Source organism: Rhinolophus ferrumequinum, chromosome 13 (assembly GCF_004115265.2).
Source record: "Rhinolophus ferrumequinum isolate MPI-CBG mRhiFer1 chromosome 13, mRhiFer1_v1.p, whole genome shotgun sequence".
Lineage (NCBI taxonomy): Eukaryota > Metazoa > Chordata > Mammalia > Chiroptera > Rhinolophidae > Rhinolophus > Rhinolophus ferrumequinum.
Window position 1 is genome coordinate 56,092,988 of NC_046296.1, and position 23,487 is coordinate 56,116,474.

At 50.6% G+C, this 23,487-nt stretch overlaps 1 protein-coding gene across 1 annotated transcript in view; it reads right to left on the bottom strand.

The window, feature by feature from the left end:
• Positions 1-21,396, bottom strand: part of KLHL29 (kelch like family member 29) — a 172,546-nt gene extending 151,150 nt beyond the window's left edge. Inside the window, 1 exon segment of the mRNA XM_033124873.1 lies at positions 21,264-21,396. The gene's annotated coding sequence lies outside the window, so the exon portion shown is untranslated.
• Between the last annotated feature and the right edge of the window lie 2,091 nt (positions 21,397-23,487).

Consider the following 23,487-nt stretch of genomic DNA (forward strand, 5'->3'; position numbering starts at 1 on the left):
TGGCACCATCAGGATGAACTTCTGGGGCCAGAATAAAAGCAGTTCAGAATTGCTCATGCCAGACAAGAGGATTAGCCTGGCACCCATTCCCTGGCTGCCTAGGAAACGACCCACACCTAGGAACAGCGTGTGGCGTGTGCTCTTCCCATAGCCTCCAGGGCCTCCTACCCATGGGAAGTGCCCCGGAGGTAAGCTCTTGTATTTGGCTTTGAGGCCAATGCCTCACATCTGGATCTCACATCTGGACTTAGCTTTGCAGATCCTTTGCCTCCAACTCACAGCACATCTTATAGGTCCAACCCCTTGACAGACAGCTGTGAGTTACCCGACTCCAACCCCTTCTCCCCATCTCCACCCTGGCCACCTTGGTCTGAGCCTCTCTCATCTCTCACCTGGGTTTCTGCCAGAGCCTCTTAACTCATCTCCTTTCTTCTCTTGCCTTCATTCAGCGTATTCACACAGCAGCCAGAGTGGTCCCGATAAAACCCAAATTACATCACTTTACTCTTCTGCTCAAGTCCCTGCGGTGGAGCCCATCTCAACTGAGAAAAAGCCAAAGCTCTTACAAGATCCATGAGGCCCTGGAGCCCACTTCTCTCTGTTGCTTTGTCTCTCCCTCAACAACTCTGCTCTAGCACACTGGCCTCCTGGCAGCTCTTCCAGCACCTTGGGACCCCCCTGCCTCAGGACTTTTACACATGCTGCTCCCTCTGCCTGCCCCACTCCTTTCCAGGAGAGTTATCCACAGGAGAGTTATCCACATGGCTAATGCTCTCCTTTCCTTCAGGTCTCTTCTTAAATGTTACTTCCTCAGTGAGACTTCCTCTGACCATCTTATTTTAAAATGGTAAGCTCTTTTCCCTCTTATTTTTTGATAGCTTTTACTACCTTCTTTTAGACTATGTAATGTACTGAGATTTCTGTCTCCCCCACCTAGAATTTAAATTCTATCCTTCCACACTAGAATGTAAGTTCTGTAAAGACAGTGCTTTATAAATATTGATTCATTTAATCCACATAATAATCAGCTGGTATGGTGGCTATCTCCGTTTCCCAGAGGAGGAGACTGAGGCACAGAAAGGTCAAGCAACTTGCCCAAAGTCACCCAACTAGCAAGTGACAGAGCCAGGACTCCAACCCAGGTGGCTGTCAGCCACCACGCTCTTCCACTGCCAGGTCTGTTCACTGTTGCCTCTTGGCTCAGACAGCACCTGGCCTCTTGTAGAGGCTCAGTAAAGAATGGACGAACGAACGAACAAACAAACAAAGGAATGCTGCAGTTCCACGTCAGGGTGGTTCCTGTGCTGTCTTCTCTCCCCACAGACAGACAGATCCTGGATGGAGGACTCTGCTGTCCCCTCCTATGCTGTCCCACCCCCAGGCCACCCATATCTGAGTAAGACAATGTCGGTTAAGGTCAGTTAAGGGAATGGATCTTCCCTGTGTCTTAAATTCGTTCCTTCTGCCCGTGGCCATGGGGAAGGGACAGCTGAGGCTCATTGGACAAGTCATCTTCTCAGCACTGTGGCTGAGACTCCCATGTGGCACCGCCAGACTCCCACCCTTCTCTCCTGTCCAGCGCCCCCCACAGAGACCTGGAGAGTCTGCTGGGTGGGTCTGGGGGAACATTAGGAGTAGTGGGTGGGCAGACTGGACGGGCTCCTACAGCCTCAAGGGTCGTATTCATAATGCACCAGCAGCATGTGCACTCGGAGGGAACAGCCAGCGCTCCCCCAGGGGCAGACACATCCACGATGCAATTCCTTCGAGGAAAATTACTCAGGCAGCCATTTATTAAAACACAACTGCTCCGAGGACGCCTTTCGGCAGTGGAAATACCAAATAGCTTTGAAGCCCCAGCCGTCCCCAAACCGATGAAGCAGGCTGCTAGGCTCTAGCAGACTTTTAATCTGCCTGCTCTTTCCCCATCTGGAAGGTCTAATGAAATGTTACACTGCAAGGAAACAAGGAAATAAGCAGCTTCAGAGGTGAGGGACGTATATTTAATTTCTTGCCTTGGTCTGCTATTTGCATAAGCCTCAAGGGAATAACCGGTAGGCGAAAGAGAAGAAAAATAACAATTTCTTCGTGTCTGTGGGACCAGGCTCAGAGTCTAAAGAACAATGGCATTTAACATTTAACCCTCACGGGCAGTCGCGGTAGGACGTTTTATTGTTGTCTCTGGAAAGGCCACAGGTGCTCCCTGTGTCCGTGTCCCCTTCTTTCTTGGAGACCACAGTGGGACAACACTGTCTAGTCCCACTTGATTCTAGCTGAGGCCATGTGACTAGTTGTCCTCAGTGTGTGTACAATGTGTGTGTAAGTGACTTGGGTCCTGCAGGCCTACATGGGTATGAGCAGGGCTGCCTTGTTCACCCTCTCTCGTTCCCTGTTCACTGCAGGGAGGACAGGTCCAGCTGTGAGAGACAAACCCTGGGAGAAGCCTTGGTTCTACTGGGGCCACAGAGTCGAGCTCCTTCTTGTCACACCCCCTCCCCGAACTATGACCTGAGAAAGACACGAACTTCTATTGGATTAAGCCACTCTATTTTGGGGTTGTTTGTGTCAGCAGTTAGCCTGCCCTGACTAACGCAATCTTAGTTTTACAGATGGGGAAACAGAGGCTCAGAGAGTTGAAAGTGACTTTGCCCAAGGTCACTAAGAGCCTGGATCCAGCCAAGCAGGAGCTGTTTGAGTGTTAACTAGATTTGCCCCCCCCTTCAGGTGTTCCAGGGGAGTGGCAGAGGCAGCTGTCCTGAGCCCATCTTCCAGGTTCATCTCTTTGGGGCTGAACAACACCAAGGCTGACTCCCTAGGGATCCAGGTCCCTCCCCTGCCTCCACCCTGGGGAGAGAATGTAAGAAGGACAGAGGCTGGACGCTGGCTCCCCAGGGACCGTCTTCTTCCAAATGCTCAACAAGCCCTGTGGATGGCACGTGTTTTGTAGAAAAGGTCAACTCCAGAAAGCAGGAGACTCAGAACATTCCCAAATAGCCAAACCCTGCGAGCGGTCATCGGAGCACATGTGCCACATGGACACAGAACAAGAGACGGGCAGAGAGGGGGCACGCCTCCCCCGACCCCCCGACAGGCCGGGTGACAGCCAACAGGCTGACCCCTGTTCAGATGGCCCTCTCATCTGCAGGAGCATCCGGAATGTACAAGCTTCCAGATGGGTGGCTCTATTGGGGCTGAAATAAGTCCTCCAGATGCCTAGTGAATTCTTGTTCCTTGATGAACATGTGCACAGAAAAAAGACGCGATTAAAGAAAGGAGGGAACAGCACTAGCTTACCAGGGAAGAGACATGGTTGCCAAATTCTGAGAGGCTATTTTAGACAAGAGATTAAACAAGAACAAAACAAAACACCGCACCACGCTGGCTGTCTGACTGAGCCCTTTAGGCTCGTTAATGCTGCTTCCCAAGGCCACCGGCATGATGGCATTGATGACAACACATGCCCGCACCCCGGCCACTCCCAGGAGTGCTAATTACTTCCCGGGATTAATTCTTCAGTTTGCTAGACAGTTCCAGCAGCCGTGTCGCTGTGGCCACTGCCAGCAATGAGAGCTTATGGACGGAGGACACACCTCCTGTTTCCCAAGAGCTGGACTTTGGGCCAAAACCCACCCATCCTCTTGCACAAGAAGGAAGCACCGGCTTTGCCGCCCATCTACTGGGAGCACCAATTTTGTGGATTTTTTTGGCTTGGACTTTTTTTTTTTTTAAACATGTTTTTAATTGTGACGGGCTTAAGAATGATGAACGTAGTATGTCTGGGACCAGCAATCCAGGGAGAGTTGCTGCCTCAGATTTCTAGAATCACTCTGTGTGGCTGGACAGCTCCTATCTCACTGTCTCTCTAAAACAAAAGATGCACAGAGCTGCTGCCAGACTTACAACCCACCAGCCAGCCATGGCTGGCACTCAGCACTGTGCCAGGGCTGTGAGGGCTGGAGGAGATGAGTTTGGCTGAGGGGTAACCTCAAGGAAGCCTTGTCTGGCAGGGCTGGACCAATCCTCAAGGGGTTCTTAGACTATCAGAGAGTAAGTGCTGCTTCCACTGGGTGCGTGAGCCCCTGGAGTTCTGCTTCTCTCCTCTTGCCTTCCCCACAGCACCTCACGGGGTCAGCTGGGCATATGTGTACCCAACCTTCCATCCACTCACTCATCCCTGCTCTCAACCACCCACCCCTTCACCCACCCACAGATTCAGTTCTCCATCCGTTAGTGCATCAACTGTACCGGGTATCTATACAGATACTTTGCCAGGCATCAGGAAGATTGCCATCCAACGAACAAAGTGAGAAAGGTCCCGGGCATTATTCAGTAGTGAAATCTGTGTTGCCTCTGATATCCATCCCTCCTTCCTTCATCTGAGAGTAGAATATATGTCTCACATGGAGCCCATTAGGTAAGGTTTGGGTGTTCTGACTCACCGCTGGGGCGAGCATGTGATCAGACCAGGCAAATCAGTGTGTTTTATCCCCTGGCCACAATGAACTGATTCAGCGTTCATGGCCCAAGACAGACTCATATCCCTTAGATCTGACATACGAACTCAGAAAACCAGGGTCTCTCCTCCTTTGGGATCATGAACAGTATGGGTGTTATAAACGGGAATGTCTCCTGGCTATCTTCCCTGGTCATGGGGAAGAAGCAATCTGCAGAGCAGAGAATGAAGCCAGCCAGAGGGAGAAAGTAGAGATGAGAGGCTGACAAGAGTTCTTATATTCTGTGAACTCCTGGGTCTAACATGGCAGAAGCTGTTGTTGAATCTTTTAGTGACAAGAACTAATGCATTCTCTTTTTTCGCTTCAATTAGTTTGAGTTGGGTGGGTGCTTGTCTGCTATAATTAAGAGTTCTAATGCGTTCTAAGACACTCTCAGAAGAACTAAGTTGTGTCTTGTTTAAGATGAGGTTTGGGATGTAAGGAAACTTCTTTGTGATTCTTTGGGAAACAGGGAGGATTCAGAGAGAAGGAGAGGGAAAGAAAGAAGCTCAAGATGACACAAGAGCGTTGTTTTGATGGAAATGTTCTATCATCTGGGCTATCCAATACGCTAGCCAAATACGGCTATCAAGTACTCGAAAATTGGCTAATATGACTGAGGAACTGATGAATTTAACTAGTACGTCTGCTGGTGGCTACCGTATTGGACAATGCAGGTGTGGACACAGGCCCTGAGCAGAGAGTTTGAGGAAGATGGAGCCCTCCTGAGGGACTGGGGCAGACATGAGGGAGATGGACTGGAGGTGGAGAACCGAAAACAGGGAGGTCATTTGGGACACAGATGCAAACAGCCCAGGGGAGGGTTTATGAGGATCTGAGCTGTGGCAGACGAGACAGGGAAGAGACAGAAATGAGAAGTTACAAAGCGGAAAGACACCAGAGCCAAGTTACAGGGCGGGGTGGTGGTGTGACCATGACTGGCATGAGGGATGCCAGGGAAGTAGAGGATTTTAATTTGAGATGCATGGAATCTGAGGTGGGAGCACATCAGGATGAAGGTCCTTTAATAAGGATGTCGGAGGCTGGCGACACCAGTTTTTGAAGTCATCAGGATTTAGGGGGCCAAACTGGTCAAACTGTATTTAGAAAGATAAAAGTATAGGAAGCCTCGCACTGCAGCTAATACTCCCATTGAGAGGTCGGAAAAAGAACACGGAAAAGAGATGTATGAAGAACCAGAGGAAGCAGAATGAAGACAGTTGAGCATCGTCCAGGCCTGCCGGGATTATTAGTGAAAGTCTTATTTTTCTTACAGGCAGATATATTTTTGAGATAACAGAAATGGATTCCTCTAAAGGTCCAATCTTAAACAAGAACAAACTATTTTAGCTATTTTAAAGACAACACATTCTGAAATAACATTGCATACTCCCCACTGTGCTGAACAGAATTTACCATAACGGAGATCCCGGGTTGTTACACGGCCTCATGCTCAGGCCCAAAGGACCCCGTAGGACCGACCCAGTGTTCTCGCACTAACCAGCCCCGGGCTGTGGTGCCTCCTTGCACGTCGAATTCTAGAGTTTTGTAGTCACTTCATCTCCGATTAGCTTCTAGCAAACGTCTCTTGCTTCTGTTATCTTTCCGACCCCTCTCCTTACTCTTGACAGATTGGGAGTTTGCAAAATTTGGTTTGAATTTAGAATCCCAGGAATCAATCTTACCGCCAATCTGTGTGTGTGTGTGTGTGTGTGTGTGTGTGTGTGTGTGTACTTTCAAGAACAATTCTGAATTAAAGTCTGAGGGGTTGATGATGAAAAACAAACAAGACTTTGGGTGCACACACTTGGCGATCCCTCATTTGTTTTGTCAGCCCCTCAGAGCCGCTTTCTGGTCTTTTCTCAATCTAGGCTCTGGGTAGGAGAGGTTTCCAGATAAGAGAGACCTGCCACGAAGCAGAGGCGCTGGCAATCTTGCCACTGAGGACCTCTTATTCTGAAAGACATCAACGACACACATCGTCACATCCTCACAAATATCGAGGACAGGCATCATCCACTAGAGTTAGTCAAGCCGCAGTCCAGAAAACCAACAGAGGGACGAATCCCACAACGCGTTCCTTCCCACGATCAGAGATCATTGCTCAGCCCCACAGGCACTGAGCCTGTGTGATTGCTCAGTCCTCCCAGCGTCTGGAATGCACTTTCCAGGCCTGCTTCCAGCTTCCTGCCTGCCAGAGATGTCAGAGAGCTGGGTAGCAAGGAGCTGACAAAGGGTGACAGATAACCTCCTTGTTGGGGGTCTGGACCAACGGCTTTTAGACATCTTGGTAAAAATAAAACAGATCAAGCATAGAGCCAGGCAGGTACGATGGAGAATTAGGAACGCCAGCTCTGCACCCACACCCTCTGGCCTCCTGGCCAGTGAACTGACTTCAGGCATCTTTGTGGTCCCAGGACCAGCAGCGCGGGAGAGTTTGTTGGAAATGCAGAACTTCAGTCCCCACCCCAGCCTAATCAGAACCTCGTTTTAACAAATCCTCAGGTGAACTGGGTGCCCGGAGAAGCTCTCCCTTCCCCGTTCATAATGTTTAGCTGATCAAAGGACCCCTATACCGGGACTACAGAGAAACACGGGCTCCTGTCCTCGTTCTGACACATATTGGTGGTGTGATTTTGGCTAAGTCTCGTCTCCTTTATGGCCTTCGTTCTCTCACAGGCTAATTGGGGTCAAGCCCAATGGGCTCAATGATGCACCCGTATTCTAACAGTCAAGGCGAGGTCTGTGGTACACTCAGACCAGAGCCTCCTTTCTCCTCATGGAGAAGTCACCAGGGGATTTCAGAAGCGTTTCTTACCATCATGAAGGCTATGGCAAGAATCCTGACATCTGGACACATTCCAAAGCCTCCAGCAGCCCCAAACACCAAACCAACAAGGATCCAGCGAGCGTCCTTAGCGTCTAGTCCTTCTATCCCTGACAGGCGTGTACAGAGGTGTTGGGCTGGACTGCCACCTGCCTCTCCATCTTCCTTAACATGCGGCTTCTTGGAGGAGGCCAAACCCCAAACGCCCAAATCTCAGCAAAGAGCCCTCCCCAAAGACCCAGATGGGGTCCCCTGCTTCCTTTACACCCTGCAGTTCTGGGCTCTAAATTCTGCCAACAGGTGAATCCTGGTATGTTTTATAGTTAAAACAACTCTGCATTCCAAGCACTAATGCAGCTGGCGTAACATTGGTCATGAATGGTTAAACAGGATGCTGCCTGTTGATCTGCTGGAAATGTCTGTCTTCGTGTGTGTGTAATTGTGGCACATATAAAGTGTCAGGGAGTCCATGTTCCTGCCCATTGTAGGTACTGAGAAGTCACTCTTCCTTCCTGCAGGACTTTAAATGCCCTTCCCTTCACAGTAGAACAATGGAGGAAGGAGGGGGGAAGCACACCCCTTCCCCTGAGTCCATGGAGTGGCTGGTGAGGCCGCAGGCTGTCCGGGAGAGGCAGGCAGGCAGCCACCTGAGGGCCACGGCCACAGACGGCCCAAGAGGGAACGCAGAACAAATGCAGGTGCAGAGACGGGAAGCCAGATTACAGGAAAGTGATAACTAGGGGGAGGCTGGTGCAGGGTGAGAGCAATGTACACCCCTCTAGGCTCCATCACCCAAAAGGGGGTGCCAGGCAGGTCGAGAGCAGTCCTTTCCACTGTACCTGGGAAGGGCGTGTGTGTGTTTGTGTGTGTGTGTGTGTGTGTGTGTGTGTGTGTGAGTGGAGTGTTCTGTTCTTTCACTACTCATTAGGTGGGAGGAAAGACCAGAAGTTTGTTTTCGAATGTCCCTGTCCTTGTTTACAATGTGAGGTACGTGTGTATTTATTTATATTGACCGTAGTGTATAGTTTCTTCCCACTGCATGGGCTCAGGCCTTTCCCTCAGATGCTCTCTCTGTTCCTCTTAAGGCTTGAGTGCAATAAACCTCTATGGAGAGAGATCAGGCCTCAACATTCCTGGTTTGTTTTGCAAACAGAAAGGTCAGCAGTCCCTTTCAGGATGCTGCTTTTCTGAGACATTGTCTCCTCCAAGGGTGCAAAGTGTTAGCTGTGCATTTCAGGTGCTGATGGGTACAGCATTATGACACTGGAGAGACAAATCCAATCTGGTCCCCTGAGGCAGAGGTGGGAGAGTTGGCCTCCTTAAATCCTCTGCCATGTGCCTGTCTTGGGCCCGGCTCCCTGCCGTGACAAGTGCTGGGTGTCACTCCGGATTACCCAACCCACTCTGACAGCCAGGCCCCTTCTATCGGAGGTGCTCTCATTTCTGCAGCTTGGGGCCCCAGGGGTATTGAGGACAGGGTCACCCCAATTATGATGCTGGGAGTTTCTGGAGCGACAAAGGAAAATTCACCCCTTGGTTGTCAGGTTGAAGCCGCATGTTGCCTGAGCGAGTCAACATGAGAAAATCAAGTTAAAACAGTGGTGTGACTGTGTCCATCTTGACAAAAGGACCTTGGCTTTCAGGATGGATGCTTGTCACCCTGCCAGGGCCTGCACTCTGACTTTAAGAGAGGGGTAAGCAGTCAGAGATGGCCTGTGTTTTCTACACTTTTGTTTTCAGTACCTGAAATCAGACCCTCAGCCAAGCATCACCTCTGAAATAGGAGATGTCAAAATTTAAGCGGGCCAAGAAAAAAAAAATTAAGGGGGCTTATTAGGCTTTGGAATTTTTTTTTTTGGTACTTTTTCTTTATAATTTTTTTTGCATTGGGGTAAATATACAGAACACAAAATTTACCATTTTAAGTGTGTACTTCAATGGCATTAGTACATTCACAATGTTGTGCCACAATCACCACTATCCATCTCTAGAACTTTTCATCTTCTCCAACTGAAACTGTACTCACTAAACAATGACTCCCCGTTTCTCCCTCCCCACAGCTTCTGGCCACCACCCTGCTACTTTCCGTCTCTATTTATCTGTCTACTCTGGTACCTCAAATGAATGGAATCACCCAATATTTGGACTTTTGTGTCTAGTTTATTTCATTTAGCATAATGCCTGCACGGTTCCTCGATGTGGTAGTATTAATATATACCCATGAATGCAATAGTTTCTTCCCTTTTAAGGCTGAATAATATTCCATTGTATGTCTATATCACATTTTGTTTGTCCATTCATTCATCTATGGACAGACACTTGGGTAGCTTATACCTTTTGGCTGTTGTGAATATTGCTGCTAGAAACATAGGTGTGCAAATGTCTGTTGGAGGGGCCTCCGGGCTTCCATTGATCTTAACCCTCTCCCCTCCGGTGAGAGGTGGACTCCAGCTTGTGGCTGAGCAAGGCTGCAAAGCTGACAGCTAGTGCTTGGCAGTTCTTCAGAGGCAGGCACGGGTGAGGTCTTGGGGGAGAAAATGGGGTGGCACCTGTGCACTGAGGCTGAGCTCAGGATTGAAAGGATTACCATTCCACAATACAGAAGCTATTCTGTCGCTTTCCTCCCAGAGCAATCCTGTGACATGCTGGCTGTAGTCACACTTCTCAGTGCCTCCACACCCACAGTGGAGGGAGAAGATGTGAAGACCAGGGCAGGCCCCTCTGCCTGGCCCATTTTCATTTTTTTTTAACTAATTAATTTTATGGAGGTAGAATTTCCATAACACAAATGCTCAGATCTTACATGTACAGTTTGACAAGTTTTGACAAATGTATGCATCTGCGTAACGACCACATACTCAAGATATAGACTATTTCTATCACCCCAGAAAGTCCCTTTGTGCCAAACTGTGTTTTAGTAACTTCTAGAGCCGGTCGATATTGCTGCAGCATCAACAGAGTTAGGGGAATTATAAAAAGCCTGTTGGGGGTTCTAGGCTGTGAAACCCAAGATGTCCTTCAACTCTGAGTCACCACATAAGGCATTTTTTTCTTTTTTTCTAAGTTCTCAGTTGAATAGCCACCTCCAGTAGTCTGGCAAGGGAAGTTCTGAGCCACAGGAGCCCCAAACGGACCGCAGAATTTCAGTTTCACTCAATTCAAAATTCAAAACCCATTCCTTCTACAAGTACGTCTTGAGCAGCCCCTCTGTGCAAGCACGGGGCTCAACACTGCCTTGGCATGTAAAGGGTAAAGAATGGTCCCTATGTGCACAAAACTCAGTGCAGCTTGGGAGACACTGAGCAGAACAGAAAGAAGAGTGACATCTGGTCTGGGACACAAGTATAATCTTGTGGCGCTGCAAAGGCATATATCCTCCTGACTGAGGCCGGCAAAGAAGGCTTTTTGGAGGCAGGGGCATTCAGGCTCATCCTTTCAAGGATGCATAGGATTTCAACAGAAGGCAAGAAAGAGAAGAAAATTCCAGGCTGGGAGGACACTACGCGTCAACAAAGGCACTCAAACATAGTAAGAACTATAATTTATTGAATGCCTATTATGCAATAGGCATTGGGCTAGGTTTTCACATTCAGGATTTTGTTTTAACAAAAATAAAATAATAACGATGACGAATGCCCTTACGAGAGAAGTCATATTGTGTGCAGTGTGGCCAAGTGCCTTCCCAGGTTCACAAAGCAATGCACCTGGATTCAAGTCGAGTCTGGATGTTTCTGAAGCCCATGTTATTCTGCTATTTACTTTGCTGTGTAAGAAATGTGTACGGGAAGAAATACACTAGAACTGAAGCATCGCCTGCCGCACAGAGGGGAAGTGGGAGAGGGATAAACGTAAATGGCATTCTAAAGACCAGAGACTCTCCTCATTTGGTTCAAATTTCAATTGGAATGGCAGGAACAACATTACCCTCACAAAAAGAGGTTTGTAAACTCTGCATTATGCATATATATCTCTGTTTTCTTAAATGTCATAGGAAAATCTCATTTATTTAAAATAATGGGGGCTAATTAGTAACATTATTTTTTCTAAATGCAGTCGTTTAAACAAAATGGCCCAAAGCAGGCTCACAAAGGTTGGAAGGCACAGTCAGCCTCTAATTAGCACGACTGTCCAGGAATGGATGTCCTAGAGAATGTGCTAGCACGAGAAAATTCTGTTCCCTTCATTACTGTGGATACTCTTGATCCTGCTTACACTGTTAGTCCCGAGAGGCGGGGAGGGCGTCCTCAAACTTTTATAAATGTCATCTCTCGTCCCTTCACCCCAAACATCGTGCCTCATCCAGAGCTGCTAGGAGAGGAGCATTCCAAGACCTCTCTGGCTGTTACCTGCTGGTCTAGGTCAAGGCTCCCAAGAGGCTACACAAAACTATGTCCATTACCCAGAGCTCCTGGCATTGTATTAGCTGCTTAACTCCTGGGAGATGCTCACCTATTGCTGGCACCAAATGCTACAAGTCCTGCCAGGCCTGGGGCCTTCAGTCTCCTCTGCACCCCCACCTAGCCAATCCCGGCCTTCTCCCCAGCATGGGTGGAACACCAGCTCTGAAGGGCGCTCTCAGAAAGACAGACATCATTGGATCCAGAGTCCACATTAAGCCCATGCCAGGAATGGCCAACGGGAGCCACATCACAAGGCACAGCTTACTTTTACATACACATACGTACACATGTGCAAGCACGCACACACACACACACACACACACACAGTAACCCTATACACACTCCTGTACACACAGTTTCTTTGCTATCTGTGGACAGCCAGGCCTGCCGTACGTGTATACCACTCCCAAAATATCTCCAAGTCACTTCATGGACATGGAAGGACTGATAGCTGCCTCTCAAACAGAGAAGCCACTGCAGGTAGAAAACACCTTGAGCTCCCTAAAGACTAAGCCCCGTAACCCCTCGTAGACCTCAGCTTGGGGTCTCAGTTGCAGAGACATGGAAGGAGCTCTCCCCTGGGCCCCAGGACTTCTCTCTGCCAGCTGAGCTCCTCCTCGCTGCTCACAGCTGCAGGGTTGCCTCCTTTCACAACAAAAGTTCATCTCTCTCCAGTTGGTAGTCTGGAGCCAGGCCAATACTCCCCCTCCCCCGCCCACCCCCAAATGCTTTTCGATTTGCAGAGGCCTGCAGCGAACATCGAACCACCTCCCTGTCCCGACCCTTGTCCCCGTGCAGAGGGTGGGCTGGGTGACACTGGGGACACACCTCCTCTTGCCTGACACCCACGTGCTGACCCACACCCCACAGGCCTCGACGGCGAATGAGCTCCCCAACTTGGCCACATCTTGTAAGCTCATCACTCCTTCAGTTTCATCTTGAAATCACTGTGTTAGCCTTGAAAAAAAAGCTGAATTTAGATTTTAACACAGGAGCCAGACAGAGTCTAACCTTGGAGATGTGCGTCCTGCGACGGCTTGCTTGTGTGGCCTGCTGTTGATCTGGGAGCAGGAAGCAGTGCTCCGTGCAGAGGGTGTATGCCTCGCCCCCGCCACCCCCACAAGCCACAGACTCCTACCCATCTCCATTCTGCTGCAAGCAAAGCACACTGCAAACGAGAGTATTTTTTCTCCCTGCCAGTGAGCCGTTGCTGTCTGTGTACTCCAGGAGGAGGCCATTACAGGGAGTTAATAGAGTTTTAAATTTGTTTTTAAATTTTATAATGCAATTCATCAAATTCAGTGTCTGAGCACAGCATTCACGTTCAGACCAGGCAGCGTATGTCAAATCGGCCCCAGCCTTCCCCACCCCCACTTCCCCAAATGAGGAAGGTTAACTCTTTAGCTGAACTGCCAGGCGAGGCTCCAAATGGGGTGGGGAGAGGGGCAGCAGGGTGGGTTCTGGTCTCAGGGTTGTTCTGGAATCAGCTTAATGGAACGGCTGGTGATTTATTTGAGATGCTCTGGGTCCCTTTCACCAGCAGGCGATAGAGGCTACTCTGGGCCTTGGTAACCTTGTTGAAATGGCCATCTGGGAGTCACCATGACTTGGTTCTTTCAGGCACATGTCTTATGGTACCAGGTGTCAATGAGGAGGAGGAAATACCCAGGGCATAGATGTAGGAAGCAAATGATGTGGTCTGCCGATCAGGGACCCACGTGAGCACATTTCTGCTATTTTTCACCCAGAAGGATTTCCTTTAAGGACGTGTTTGGCTGAACTTAGGATCGTTATTGTAACTTGGGATCAGTCGCTGCCGAAGTGGAAATAAGAGAGATTTATGGGACCACGGTTTTGTGGAACACAGTCTTGGGTCTCAGATCTTCTCGCCATACATCCTATGTATCACTAACTCCAGTCAACCTTGCCTTCCATTAAGCTTTAGTAAGTGACTTCGGTTCTAGGGAAAGTTCCAAAACAGACCTTGCCTGCAAATGAAATCCTGTTGCTCCCAGAGCAGATTGCAACGAAACAGCTTGGGCCTTCAGCTCCCCCAGGGCACAGAGCCCCAAGAGGGAGTGCAGGGTCCCCTTGTCCAGCATGACCTGGCCGTGGGTGGGTGGGTGGGTGGGGCAACTCAGAGCAGTCACCAGCTTTCCTCCTGGTACAACATACGCCTGATTTTGGCAATGGTCTGCTTCTGAAACGTGCCTGTTCTCAGTTAACGCTACCCACAGGACGGCTGCACCTGGGCCCAGTTATCTGGGAACAGGTCAGGGACTGACCACCAGGTGGCAAGGACTTTCGGTCACTGCTGATTGGAGGCCTCGCCTGTGCTGGTGAGAGGGAGGAGAGAGGCTTCAGGCAGCTCTGCTGAGCCCCAGAAACACTTTTCCTCCACCTCACTGTGCATCCAGGTGTCAACCGGAGCTTCGCACTTCTTAAAAGGAACAGGTCGCACATAGAAAGTGAACCCTTCCTGGAAGCCGCAAAAGCAATGAAACATCCTGTACTACTTTCCAGCTCTTGGGGGACTTTTGCCCAATGTTTTGTGCCCTTCCCGACGGAGCTCAGTGCTCTCACTGCACATAGCTTCAGACCTGCTTCCAATTTCACACAACTGGAAACACTAAGGTGGGGTGGGGCAAGCGCCCTGTGTGGCCTCAGCGCTCCTGAGCAGATTCAGAAACAGATGCTAAGGACGAGGCACAGGTGGGATGCGGGGGCCGGGCTGGGGCTGGGGTGGGGGGAAGAACATCTTGAGGTGATGCAAGTCCGTTTGCATTCACGGGCTTCCCGGCTTCCAATTTGCTACTTATCGCATTGAAAAATATTCCGCACGACTGAGGAACTATTTTCCAAAACAAAATGCTGGTATTCATCAGGAGGCGCGGGTTGTGCAGTGTGAACAATTCACTTTCGTTAAGTACCATATGGCCGCTGGTAGGAAAACGCTAACATGTTTCAACAGTACAGCTGGGGTAGGGCTCCTTTATCCACCGTGCAGATGGCTCTAATTGACATCGCTCCTAAAGCAGGTCTCCAGAATTTCTGCAGGATCATTAGGGTAGTTAGTTATTAAATACCATCCCCACTTTTTTTTGGGGGGGGGGGTCTGATCCTTGGCAACATTCGACCATGATGGAACTGACAGGTATTGGAGGAGGACAAGCCAAGGGAGGGAGGATGGGAAAGATGTGCTCACTCCTCTTCAGGGGCAAAGCCAGGGAAGGACCAAGACTTGGCTAATTCTAGAATAGTCTCCTAGAGAGAACTCAGGCGACCGAAGGGCTCTGGACCAGGGTTCTAGAGCTGGCCCTGTGTCTTCTGTATCTGGGTGACCACACAAGTCCCTCAATCACTCAGCCTCAGTGTGTTCACCCCTGAAGCGGGGGCAATAACACCCACCTTCCTTGCTCTGCATGGTTAGGTTATGAAGTGCAAAGCATATGGAAAGAGCTCGAAAGACTAACGTGCTGTAGTTCAGCTGGTCTTGATGCTTATGTTGGAGGCCCAGCTGGGTCCACATTCAGCTCTCAGGCGAGTGAGAGGTAGGGCCTCTCAGAACTTGGCCACACCTGAGCTATGGTATCTGACACTGTGACAACTGAGCCTTTGCTGTATTGTGATGGAAGCCCAGTCTGCATTGCTGGCCACCCAGCTTGTCTCAGGAGGCTGTCCTGACTGACAGACCAGTGCAGGGGGAGAGAGGCTGAGCCCAGTGTCCACGAGCCCCCAGAGCCAGGTTTGCAGGTGGAGGCTGGTCCCAGCTGAAGACTGTTTCTAGATAAGAACTCTACTCCACCTCCAAGCTGGCCCTTTACAGTGATCAGGACATATCAGAAAACAGCCCCGATGAGTGCCCCTCACTCTCAAGTATGTTTACTGCCTCCAATCAGCCTATGGTTGGGGAGGAAGGGGAGGTAATACGGGGAAGAGGAAGGAGGATGAGAAGGACCAAGACCACCGTTGTCTCTGGTGGGCTTAGCAAACTCCATACTGCAGTGTGCCTGGTGGTGGTGTGAACCCAGGAGTCACATGCAATTTTATAAAGGAGCTCTCTGGCCAGCGCTACATACTTGAGTTCCCAGTCTGGGTATGGGAGATGGGGGTGGCATTAACCCCAAAGAGGAGTTCCTGGTGACAAGTAGCAGCTGAGGGTGGGATCACACATGCAGCAGAAGCACTAAGGCCCCCCCACCCCGGCCCCGCAACACCCAAGGGACTGCTCTACCCTTTGCAGCTTTGGCTCTCCCTGACCTATCGTGACTCCCACTACACACATTAGGTAGCTCTGCACTGCATTTTTTGGGAAAGAAAGGGGCCCGGGAGATGCATGCACTGCTAGGAGTTCCTCTAAAAAGTAAATACATGTATCCAAGGGTAATATGGATTTAGGAAATAGCCTTCACTTTGAGCTCTTTCCCCATTGATCGAAGGTTAATAGCGTGACATTATTAGTTTAATTTCACAGTCTAATCAGTTTCCTGCTTCATTGATCGAAGGACTTGGAACAATTCTAATTTTGTAAGGCTGAGAGGTAAAACTCGTGGCTCAGGGAATAAAGGTAGGTGACTCTGGAGCACCTGGCCTCGTCCACATGGCTCAGGGGCCACACAACTCACAGGTAAACTGATGGACGGTCGCCTTCCTTCCTCCCACTGGCAAAACATGTGGAGGCTGCAGTGTTCAGACCCCACAGGGACTACAGACTAGACTCGGAAATGGAGACCAGCCTTGGAAAAGCCCCTGGCCCGGACCCTACTAGAGCCCAAATCTACCTCGAGTGTCATTCTGTGCCCCAAACCGGCCTGGGTTAACCATTGTTAAACGCTCTCCGTCAGCAGGGCTCCATCTGTGCGATGGAACTTTTTTTTTTGTCACTTTTTCAAATCAGAATAGAAACAATTTTTAGCCTATAATTATCATTTCTTTTCTCAACAGACAAATGTTTCCTTTTAAATTGTAGGGCAGAAAAAGCAAAGAACAACATTTTAAACCAAAAAGAAAGACTAAAATTAATTTCTGCTTTACAGAAAAATAAAATACAACAGCTCTAAGAAGCCAGGTTTTTCTTTTCCCAAAAGAACAACAAATGCATCCGTGTATTCATCACCGCCACTAAAGGCCATTTTTAAGAAGCAAGGCCCGGAGGGATGGTGGTCACAGGGTTTGCAGACCTGTCTTTGGAGTCAGGTCTTGTACCGTGATCTCCTGTGGAGGCTGGGCAGCTGCTGTTGTCTGAGTTCATTTGGGATGAGTTATCTGAAGCCCTCCATTCAGGGAGCCAGCTCGGGACGTAGGGTCCCAGGAGTCAGGGTTAAGGCTAGCGGTCTACCTGTTGGCCCAGTTTCCTCACCTCTAAAATAGGAATGCTCCTCCTTTTACCAGGTTGTTGGGTGGATTCTGTGGGCTAAGTGCTTTGTGACTCTAAAGCACTGAACAAATCCTGGTGCTTTCACCGTGTCGTCAGGACTAACCAGACATGCCGTTAAGAAAGCAAGCCCTGCTCAGATGCTTTCTCTGCCTGCAAGTTCCACTGCCCACCCCAGAAAAGGCAGACCCTCCGCATCCGGCTCTCACGCTCTGCCGGCCTGTGGTCGGAGAGCTACAGACAGGCCTGTATTCACTGAGCATGCCCTAAGGGCCCGGCCCCGGCCAGGGCTTTCAGTGCCCAAGACACAGGGTCTAAATAAAACCAACTTGGGGGTGAGCTGAGGGGCTGAGGGAGGGGCGCCACATGCCACGCGTGCAGGGAGAAGCAGGTGCCGTTTAAGGAGCTGAGGCTGGCGTGGAGCCGGCTCAGGGGAGGAAGCGGGAAGCGAGGAAGCATCCTGTTTCCTCCCAGCGAAGAGTGTCTGTCGAAGGTCTTGGGAGTCCAGGTTAAGGAGTTTGCTTCAGAATTGGCCCACAAATGGCTGAAACTGCTCAACTCTCTTGGTGGGGGACTGTCCCCACTGCCACCCTCCAGCCTGCTCAGCAGGGAAGGGGACAACACAGGGCCACAGAGGCACTCTGCCAGGTCAGTGTGTCCCTGAGATCCCACTCTTATTCCTCAGCAGAAGTCCCTTTAGAGCCTCCCGGTCGCCCCGTGCTGTGCTGGTAAGTGTTTCAACAGCCGGCTCTGGTGGTGGGGGTGTGTGTGTGTGGGGAACACGAAACGAACAAAGAGATAAAACTAGGTAGACCCTGATTTATAACGTTTGCTGCTCTTGTATAAATACCCCCACTTCGATTTGGAGCTACCAACACGTCCCTGAGCATGATGCTGGGAAGAGATGATGTCATGCAGGGTGTCATGCGGGGTCTCTGGTCCCGCTCCCCACACAAGAACGCAGGACATGGTGAGGCCAAAAAGGAACACCCACGGAGCCATAGGTAGGGGAGTCATACCACTATTCTCGCTGGTGGCTGGGTTGGAGACACAGGAAGCAGGAGCCACACGATCTGCCACCCGCCGTCCGCCCGCTTCTCTGCCAACAACCAACCCCTTGCTAATTGCAATCCGCTTCTCTGCAATCCACAATCCACAATCCGCACTCTGCTTGCTAGCTCAGCCACGGCAGTTATATGAGTGACTAATGGCTAACCAGTAACAGCTGATGGCCAACTAGTCACAGTTGATGACCATCCACTACCCGAGCCAGCACCTTTCCACGTGAAGCCGAGAGCCTGGAAACTGCTCTCTGGGACTCTGTCCCCACAGATGTCAATAGCAGGCTCTTGGGAGCTGCCAAGGTAGCGCCAGCTCACTGCACTCTCGGGATTTGTGAACAGGGTGTGGAGGGTGGGACTGCAAATGCTGCCCCCAAAGCTGTTGCTGCTGCTCTGTGACCAGGAAGACCCCACGTCATCCTGGCAGCAGGGAGCGAGCTGGCACCACACTGCCATGCTCCTCTGCCTCCCCCTGCTCTGACCCTCAGTGGCTTTGATCCATCAGATCATGTCCAAACATATCACGCGGCAGGCACACTGTCCCAGGCCCTTCTCCTGCTGTCCCTGAGTCCTGTGTGCTAGCCCCACTGTCTCCTGAGGCTCCTGTCACACCTCGGGTTTTCCCACTTCTAGGCTGAGAGCGTAGCTTCTGAGGTTCCCTCTGCCTGGGACACCTCCCTTCCCACATTCCCTGACCAAAGCCTCGCTGTCCGTCAAGGCTGAGCTCACACACCATCTCCTCTACGAACCTTTCTCTGAATGCCCTCAGCTCCCCCTGGTAGTAATGAACTCCACCGTGCACCCGGGCACGCCCCGGCCTGGCTGCATACACTGTGCACCTTCCTGGCAGAACAAAGACTCCAGGACCTTCTGCTCAGTGGATCAACACTCCTCATGGTGGGCTCCAACGTCAAGATTCTTCCTGAAGTGACTTTGACAACTTCCCTCTGACCTTTGAAAACTCCCTCTCGTGGAAGCAGAGAAGGGCAAGCGTTAGTGTCCAACATCTGTGCTTCCAAAGGGAAAGTGACTGTGGGCCCAAGGATCTCAGTGACTCATGTGCCACGGCCAGGCTAGGCCAGATTGATGGCTGGGTTATATTGAGAGGGAGCTTAGTGGCTGCTCCGGCTGCAGTGAAACTCTAATGGCAGAATGGGCAGGGCCTGTGGCAGAGACACAGGATCTCTATAATGACCCCAAACAGGTGGAAAAAGGCAACTGGGCGTCCTGTGCACCTGATAGCTTTCTAAAAATAGATGGTGGGCCTTGGCTCTGCAGGCTCCCCTCTGGGTAGGGGTAGGGGCTGGGGCTCGTGGTTATTTGATCACTAAGTTTCAGAGGAGTGAGGCTAGCCATGCTGGGTCTGTACCTTACCCTTGCTGGGCCGGGCTGAGGCTGAGTCACAGCCTGACACACACGCTCAGGACTGGGGTCCTAGGCCTAACCCATCACCTCCCGCTTAGCTCTGCCCTACTGCCTGGGAGAAGGAAGGGTCCCTTGTTTGCTGGTCATATGAAAGGGGAAGAGACACAGGGCAGGAGCAGATGCCAGCAGGCCCCAGGCACCATTTCTTCTTGGCCAAGGGACCTGGGTACACAGACATTATCCTCAAACCCAGGCACTGACAGCATCTCACAGAAATGTCATGATCTGAAGCCAAATGGCAGGCGGAAACAAGAAAAGAAAGGAATTCTCCAGGCCAAGCCCCAGAAGTCTCTTCTGACCTCCTGCGGGGCCAGGCTCAGGGACAAGCAGTGGGCAGTGGAACAAAGGGAGGGTTCTTCTCGTTCAGGCACAGGCCGGGCCTTCTCCAGTTCTCAGAGCCCCAGTCTCCTCTGGTTTTCTCCTGCCTCCTCCGTGTCTAGCCGGAATACTTAGCTGCTGGTCCCCCTAAGTCATGAGCTTGGCCTCCCTTCCTCGGGACCAGCACTGTGGCAGTACCTGGGTGCTCGACTGGCTCAGGGAAATCTTTTAAAAACAAATCCCAGTCATTAAAAGTAACAGTATGTATTCTTACAGGCCAGAATGCCAGCAAATTTTGGAGATCTCTACGTCACCCAGCTGAGAACCAAAGTCTGAGAGGGTTTGAAGAAAAAAAAATGATAGGGAACACAGTTACTTTCAAATAAGATCCCTAGGAAATAAAAATTGCCTCCTTCTTTCCACCCCCTTCCTCTGAAAATGCCTTCCCACTTCTTTTGCTGTGAAGCTTGGAAACTGGGAGGCTTTTGTTTTCCTGGAACATTTTTGTACCAAATGTGCTCCTCTCACTGCAAAGTCCTTCAGAAACCGACTTTTAAACATGGCTTTCTTATGGGGTCTTGGGAAGGACACCCAGCATTGCTTATTCTGAAAAAGCTGGCAAGGCCAGCAAAGGAAGGGGACAGACAGAACCAGAGAGGTTCCTGACGCTGCCCGCCCCTGTGCCGGCCCCCAGCCCCCCTCCGAGTTGAAGACCACAGATACTGGCGGGCACGTTTCCCTTCAGTCTCACTGTGCGAGATCATGTTGCTGACATGTGACGCCTGGCCTGCTGGCCTGCCAGCAGCACAGCCACCCTGGCACAAGCACACGCACGAGCACCCACCCGTCAGCCGCGAACATCTGTCACCGTGACTCGGCAGCCGTGGCCCGGCTTCTCCCCGGGGCACCTCCTGTGTGTCCGGGTAGCACAGCATCTCCCGGGTCCTCAGCCCCTCTGAGCTTCGGCATGGAGCCCAGCAGGCCCGCTGGCACCTGTGTCACGGCAAGCTCTTCTGCCCTCTCGGCCAGCCAGCTTACAGTTTAGTGTGGTGGAAAGAGATGCAGACGAGGAGCTGGGCACCAGCTCTGGGCGGGCTCTGCCACTCCCAAGTGCAGTACTGAGCCGTCATCTCACCTCTCTGGCCCCAGCTCCCTTCTCTGGCACTTGAGTCAACTCTACCTACCTCATGAGGTGTCATGGCGAGAAAAAAATACCCCCGATGGGGAAGGCATTTAGACGGGTAAAACATGCTAGTAAAAAAGTTCATTATCATTATAGAGCAGGGCTGGAGGTGTCCAGGCAAGCTCCCGAAAGAGGCAGAAGCCTTCCTCCACGAATCGTCTCTTTACGAGATCAGTACTTACTTCAAGGTTCCCGTTTCCTCTTGCTAACAGGAATTGTAGAATTGTTGCCAAGTGCAAGCGGTACAAACAGCGAATAATCACTTGGACGAGAAGCCTGTTGAAATGAGTCTTTGCTGGGGACAAGGTCGGCTGGCAGGCTTGGCCTATAAATCAGTGCTCCTGTCTCAGCTCATTGGCTCTTGCAAAGAGATGAACTCAGCTAGACTCTGGCATTTCACAGCTCCTGCTGCCGGACCCTGCACACAGTAGGGATTTAGACGATGTTGAACTGAAAAACTGCAGAGGCAGCTGGAGGTGTGAGGGGCCAAAGCCCTGTCCACTCACATTGCAGATTCACTCCATAACGCTGAGGCAAGGGGACAAATTCGAGTCAGACAGGACTTCAGGCTATAGCAGGAGTGGCAGTTCATTCTGCCAGCCTTCGCTGAAAGGGATTTCAGGGGGCGGGGGAGCCGAGGGAGGTTAGAATTAACATACTTACTGTATTATGTTGCAGTGGTGATAAGACTAAAATTTTAGGATTTTCTTAATGAGACTCCAGCATTCACTAGTTTTCCTTATCAGCACTGGCAAGAACCATAGTTTAGCATTTATGTTCTTTGCTTTAGAATGGAGGGAGGATCATAAGAGGGATTCGAAAACGCACTCTGGAGAATACTTAGGCCCCCTTTTTGCTCTCCTGTGAAATGTGGGCCCTCTGCCCCCGCCCACCCCAGATGCACTGTGCTCTTCTTACCCACAGGCACCCAGGCGGCAAGCTTTCCCAGTTCGGAGTTTGCTGAACAAAATGCAAATCGGGGCTGGGAAAGGAACCAGTGAAAGTTGAATGCCAGGCAGTTCAGAATGCCTCTGCCCTCCCTCTCTGGCCTCAGGCTTTGGAAAGCATCCTCCCTCCTCACCAAATGTCCATAACCACCTTGAGGGGCAAGTGCACGGGTTCTAAGGCTCCACAGAGACAGCTCTGACACCTGCCCACTCTTTGGGGACTGTGATGACGGCAACCACAAAGCCAAGTCTATCCAACAAGTCCTCACATCTGCATGGCACTTGCTGCCCCTGAGGGGTAGAATTTACTCTAATTGGGGCTGTGGGGGGACTGCCATACACCCATTTTACAGATGTGCAGCCTGGCCCCTAGAGATGGTAGATGACTTGATGCCATCTAAAGACAGTTGACACTGGAGTCAGGAATAAAATCTGGGGGTCTAGACTTAGGGCTGTTTGGCAGAGACCAAACCCTCTCCCAGGGCCTGGGCCTGGGGTTTCTCCTCCTGCACTCCAGGACCTTGGGACCCTTTGGGGTAACCAGCCCACTCTGTGGGAAGGCCTGCCTCACCTTCCTGCCCCACTTGGATAACTATCCAACCTTGCAGAAAAGCATTTTTTTTTTTATTCTGACCAGATTTCAAAAACTGCAAAAGATCTCCAATCTGTTCAGAAATAAGGAGGAGACATTGTTCATTTCTCCCAAGCACAGCTATCGGTCAAGAAGCAATCAAACAGCGCCTTAGGACAAGCAAACACGATGGCCTCCCAATGCAGAAGCTCCTTGCTCACAGGAAAGCCCCAGCACCTTTGTTTATAGCCTATGAACACTTCCTTGGCACACGATTCTAACAAGCAGGTCCACAGAAGGTGGAGGGGAGGTGCTGTTGCTTCAGGGAAGACAACGACCATAGCACGTTTAATGGATGAGGATGACTGAAAAGCAGGAGCACAAGCTCGGCAAACAGCGTAACGTTTGGTCATTTAGTTCAGGGCCAAACATCCTAACTTCCTCCATGGAATCTCTAGGCTTCCAGGCATCACTGCGTAATAAATAAATTCCAGGTATCTCTTAACAGACTGGTTAAGAGAGCAGGGTTTGCAATTCAACAGAGCCTTGTGTCCTAGCTCTGACACTTATCATCTGTGTGTCTATGAGCGATTGGCTTGGACTCTTGGAGCCCGTGTTTCCTCCTAGGCAATGGGGATACAAGTAGTTCCTACTTTGAGCTGTGGGAGGAGGCTGCCTGTAAAGTGCTTGGTGGCCAATGCCTGGTCACGCAGAGGATGTTCCCTTACATCCAATGTGCCATGGAAAAGAGGCATGGGCGATTTACCCAACACAGTTAAAATAAAAGAAAGTTAGGGCTTTGCGGGGTGTGTGGGGGGGCGGGCGTAACAGTGACAGGGAGAAGAAGACTCAGAGGAGAAGCTAGAGGAAGTATGGGTGGGAATGAAG